Source organism: Triticum urartu, chromosome 7A (genome assembly GCF_056163025.1).
Source record: "Triticum urartu cultivar PI428250 chromosome 7A, HENAU_Tu73, whole genome shotgun sequence".
Taxonomy (NCBI): Eukaryota; Viridiplantae; Streptophyta; class Magnoliopsida; order Poales; family Poaceae; genus Triticum; species Triticum urartu.
The window spans coordinates 502,754,593-502,760,387 of NC_141879.1; the positions used below are offsets into that span (position 1 = coordinate 502,754,593).

Consider the following 5,795-nt stretch of genomic DNA (forward strand, 5'->3'; position numbering starts at 1 on the left):
TCTGATGCCTTAGACCACCTTTTTGCAAGTTCAAACATTTTTCACATGCAAATTTTTCACTCTAGGCTGTTCTGCACCTATGTTACCTCCCCAGTCGTTCGTGACCACATGATCTCACGCTCTCCGTGCGTGCTCTCCCATTTTGAATTTCGCCTGTTTGCCTCACATCCTGAGGCTCAGTTTGATCTTGACTCAACCTCACGTACCGACACCGACACTTCAGGTCAAACCACTATTCACAGCTCCGCACACGCAACGGCTTGTAGAACCGAGTCCATCCTTGGTCCTTTCTCTATCCTTCTTGCTCCTGGCCATTCTCTTAACGACACCCAAACCACCACCTTGCCTACGCCCACGTCCGATACGTCGGGCGCCCATGCAAGTTCGGGCCCACCACCATGCATGCACGATGACATATCTCTTTCACATGTGCCCCCAGCCACAACCCCATGCATGAATGGTACCTTGCCCCTGGCTCGCCCAGAGACCCCCCTCGCGACTTGGTTGACCACAAAGTACAACCATCCTCCCATGCATGCGCCTCGACAAGCCCCGTCAACCACCCGCCCCAAACAGCTAACACCTTTTCAAATCTCGCATGCGACATCCCTCCGGCAGCGGCAACAAATCCGTCCGTCCTGCTCCATATCTCTTCGGTATCTACGCGAGCCCCGGCCCAGCCTCACCTGTCAATCCCCCCGGCTCAACCCGAGAACAAAAAGGCTAATCCTAGCCAGCCCATTTTTCCATCCCCTAGACCTACTTTAGACTACGAGAGACCCCTGCCCCGTCGCGCACTCACTTCACCACCACTCCAGGTCGCTGACCGTTGGGGCCACCAGCAGCTGCCAGCCGGCCCCCTTTTGGCCAAAACACACACCCTGCACCCACACCCAACCCTCGCTTCCTTTGACCACCCAACCAATGACGCCGACGAGTGGGGCTCATCGTCGATGTCAGCTGGCCCCGTCACGCAAGATCTCGAGCCACCCAACGGCTCATCACCTAGCAAAGCTACCCACGCCACTGACAACGGGCCCCGGCCTCCTCGTGACCCGCGCACTTCCACCCCTCACATCACCGGCTCAGACCACACCTTGGTCACGCACGCATGCGCTTATCGCGTCCTCTCCGCCTCGCTTCCGTCTAATCCGAACCCCGTCTGCCATTGCATGCCCCCTCCCCATACTTCCCAAAGCACGGTAGATTCCCTCCCCCTCTGCCACGCGCCGCGCCTCACCTCAACCAGCAACCTCAAGCCGCTCTCCTATAGGGATGCCCTTATCTCGCCCACCCCGCCCCCTCCTCTTCCTTATATACCTGCCCTCCTGTCTCCCCTACCTCACCCAAACCACCTCCTCTCCATCAACACCAGCCCAAAACTGCGATGAAGAAGAAGAGACGCTGGTGCTTCTGCTGCCTGGCGCAAGACCACCTGGTCTTCGACTGTCGAGACCCAATCCGCTGCTCACGCTGCTGGAGATCCGGCCACTGCAGTTTCAGGTGCAAAGCTACTCACTTGCACACTTCTTTTCCTCCCCTCCCCCCTTCTCCTTCCCTCAATCTTAACCTAGCCTTTGCTCCTCCTAGCAGTATGGATGCCACGAACAACATCGCACCCGCCTCCCCTGATGCCGCGCCCCAGTCAACGGTGCGGCTCGGCTCCTTCCTGGTGCCTGTCGCCTCCAGTGGATCGTCCTCCTCGCTCCCGCACCACTTTGGTGCCACCACTAGCGAGGCCGACCTCCTCTGCCCTGAGGCTGCGCTCGACCTCAACTCTTCTCCACCGGATCTCTCCAACCCCATCGACACCGTCGCAGTCAAGCTCAGGCTACACCTCGTCAAGGCGATCTGCGACCTTGACGACGCCGCTGCTGCCACGGCTGCTCGCCATTCCTTCCCACCACCCATGCCAACTCCTACTTCTCGCCCCGCCCGCTCTCTGCCACCTTGCTTCCACAGGGCCCCCCTACCTTTGCACCGATCCCGCAGCCACCATCTCAGCCCCTCATCGTTGTCCCATCACAGCTAGTCCACAACGACATTGCCCGCTACGCCTTCGTTCACTTTGGCACACTAGTGCACAACCCCTTCCTAGATATCCGACGTGCCCTCCGCAAGCTTGGCGGCAACCCCACCTTTCGCGCCGCCGCCTCCTTCCGTGGTGCTGGCCTTGTCGCCTTCCCCAATGCCTCTGTCTGCCACACTGTCCTCGCTCGAGGTCCCATGCACATCGACGGCAACTCCATCTCCTTTGAGCCCGCTGAAAACCATGGCCGTTCCATTGCTCTATTCGAGGACGATATCACCGAGATCGAGGCCATTGGCTTCCCTCTAGAGCTGTGGCATCCCTTTGGTGTTCACTTCATTCTCAACTTCCTTTGAGAGATCTACTCCATTGATCAGTACTGCCTCCTCTCAGACGATCGCACTTCCATCCGCGCCCATATCGCCCTGTTCAAGGGCACCCATCTTCCCGACGGCGTCACGGTGCAGCTCCCTAGCCTTGACATCCTTGTAGTCCAGCTGCTTGAGCATGGCAGAGTCACTCGTCTAGGTCCAAACGACCCCCCTTCTCCTCAGACGACGGTACTGCTGTTGATGCCGCCTCTGATTATGACTCTGATGATTCTGACCGTGCACTGGGCTTGGAGCGTGCTGAGGCTACCATGGCCGCCTTTGGGCCGGTGGTTGTGTCCCCTGAGTACCCGCAGGGACCCCCATGTGATGGCCTGGATTATTAGGGATGATAGACTACTCATATCAATAAGGAATTCCTTCTTTTCCGGGAGCCCATTCGGACAGAACTCCAAAGTTAAGCGTGATCAGCTTGGAGTAGTGTCAGGATGGGTGACCGACCGGGAAGTTGCTCCCGGGTGTGCACGAGTGAGGACAAAGTGCGCAGAAAAGACTAGTATTGATCTGTGGGGCCAGTTTAGATCCCGCCAGGAGTAACGACCACCGGCGGGTGTGTCCGGGGCATTACAAGTTGGTATCAGAGCCGACCCTCGCGGTTACACGGATGGTTGCGGACAGGTGCGTGGTCATGTTGTTCATGACTTTTGTGACCCGTCGTGGCACACGGCATGGCACATGTACTGGACTGGAAGCACAAACGTATGTGCCAAGAGGGAACGTTCCTGTGGCCCGACGAGGACATCGGTTCCTCTGAGTGGGGGTGTATGTGATGGCCTGGCTTATTAGGGATGATAGACTACTCATATCAATAAGGAATTCCTTCTTTTCCGGGAGCCCATTCGGACAGAACTCCAAAGTTAAGCGTGCTCAGCTTGGAGTAGTGTCCCGCTGGCCCGTGTTGGCATAGCCCCACCTGTGGTCCTAAACTCCATCCTGCACCACCTACACACCGCACCCCTCCTGTGCCTGTGCCAACGCCTCCGGAGCCTATCTAGACTGCCCAGGCGATCTCTGATTCCTCCACTTCCCCTCCGGTGTCTTCTGTGCCGTTCACCTCCATCGCTGCCGTTTTTGAGGCCCTTGCCGAGCAGCTTGCTCCGCAGTTGGCCTCTCCTCTGGTTGCCTCTCCTCCTCCAGGAGCGCCTTCTTCCTCTCCTACGCCGCGCACCTACTCGCGCCGCCCTCGCTCCGGCATCGCGTCGGCGCCGGATAACGTCGTTGTGCCTCTCCTCCCCGAACCCGCTCCTGTGGTTCATGAGGCGGTGGCTAAGAAGAGGCGCGGCAAGGCCAAGCGCGCCAAGGATGTGCTGCATGTCTGGCGCAGTGCCCGTCTCACCTTGGTGGAGCCGTACGCCAAGGAGTCTATGGCTGACAAGGATTCCTGTGCCAAGGCCAAGCGCCTGATGGCGGCAAGTTCCGCCCAGGACTTCGACGATGCAGTTCGCTTCGCTCGTCTTGCTGCTGACGACTCTAAGCCTGGCTCGCCTCTGGCGCATGCTGTTGTGGCCAAAGAGGATGGCTCCTCTGCTGACGAGATCGACCTCGTTGCCAAGTCTGTTGCTGGTGCTGCCAAGTGATCTCATGTGTAACATCTTTCTGCTGCCGCTAGTCGATGCCATGTGTCTGTTTGGTCCTAGTTTATCAAGTCGTCAAGGCTACTACTTATCTGCGTCTGTTATCAACGTGTCTGTGAGCGTGTCCGTCAGTTTAGTGTGTCCTGGTGTCTGTGTTACTGTTTAATATGCCCGCAACAACTATGTATCTCTGCTCATGGAATGTTAGGGGCCTGGGTGATGCGGACAAATGCAATGATGTACTATCTGAACTCTTATCTATCAAACCTAATCTGCTGCTACTCCAGGAAACTAAGCTTGCCACGTCCTCTGTCCCAAAAGTCAGGTCCTTCCTGCCAACCTCCCTCGACTACTATGCCACTTCACCTGCCACGGGCACCGCTGGGGGCTTGCTCTCTGCTGCCAACACCAGCTCCCTTCGCATCACAAACCACATGAATCATGGTTTCTGCTCTACTCTCACCTTCACATCTCTCGCACTCCCTTCCCCCATCTGTGTTACTAACATTTACGGCCCCACCAAAAGAGGGGGAAAACCTCTCTTCCTCGCTGAGTTAAAAGCCATAGCTCCTCCTGAGAACACACCGTGGCTAGTTGTAGGCGATTTCAACCTGATCTGCTTCCCCCACGAGAAAAATAATGACAACTTTCACCAACGAGAATCCCACATTTTCAGTGACACGCTTGATGAGCTAGCTCTCCTCGAGCTGCCTCTACTAGATCGGCAGTTTACTTGGTCCAACAATAGAGAAGCCCCTCTCCTAGAACGGCTCGACCGTGCCTTATTTAATTTAGCCTGGAATCATGCCTTCCCCACACCTCGTTAACTTCACTCACCCACGCCATCTCGGATCATGTGCCACTAATCATCTCAATCTCTATGTCGGTTCCTCGTTCCCGCCTTTTTCGGTTCGAACGTTGCTGGGCCTATAACCTGGCCTGCAAACGTTTGATCGCCCAAATCTGTCAACACCCCGCCCCGGCCCACCTCTCCCCCTCAGCCCGTTTGGCCAGCACCCTTCAAACCTGCCGGTCCTGCCTCAAGCAATGGACCAAAACCTTGCTGCCTGCCCACACCAGAGAGCTATGCTGCAAACGCATTATTACTCTGATCGACTTAAAAGAAGAATCGAGGCCTCTCACCCCTCCGAACTTCAATTATGTGTAGTTGTTAAAGCCACGCTGCAAAGAGCCACCCGCGACCGTATGCTAGCCCTTAGACAACGATCCGAAATCAAATGCGCCATCTACAATGACGAGAACACAAAATTCTTCCATGTCTCAGCCTCTCAACGCTTTTGGAAAAACCAAATCCCCATCTTGCGGCACCTGGGATGCAACTTCTTCTCCCATGACCAGAAAGCCAAAATCCTAAAAGACTACTACCAAGAGCTTCTTGGCACTCCGGCCGCTACTCAATGGAATTTCAACTTAGAAGATATCACCCCACCCAAATCCTGCAACTGCGGCATCTCGACGCCCCCTTTTCCGATGACGAGATCAAGCTAGCTTTCTTGCACATGAACCCTAATGCCAACCCTGGACCGGACGGCTTCGGTCCCAGTTTCTACCGCTCTTTCTGGCCACATATTAAACACCTCATCATCCCTTTCTTCCACGAGTTCGCAAACTCCTCCTCCCAAACCAAGCGTTTTAATCGTTCCATTGTCATCTTACTCCCTGAAAAAGAGGGTGCCGACAATGCCGGCGCCTTCAGACCCATTGCCCTGCAAAACTGCCCTGTCAAAGGGATTGCCAAGCTCCTCACCAACCGGCTAAAATCTTACATTCCCGTGCTTGTCC

The 5,795-nt window shown here is 56.0% G+C and overlaps 1 pseudogene; it reads left to right on the plus strand.

Annotated features, from left to right (window-relative positions):
* The first annotated feature begins 1,594 nt into the window (after nucleotides 1-1,594).
* Nucleotides 1,595-3,995, plus strand: LOC147960156 (uncharacterized; annotated as a pseudogene).
* Nucleotides 3,996-5,795: the final 1,800 nt, after the last annotated feature.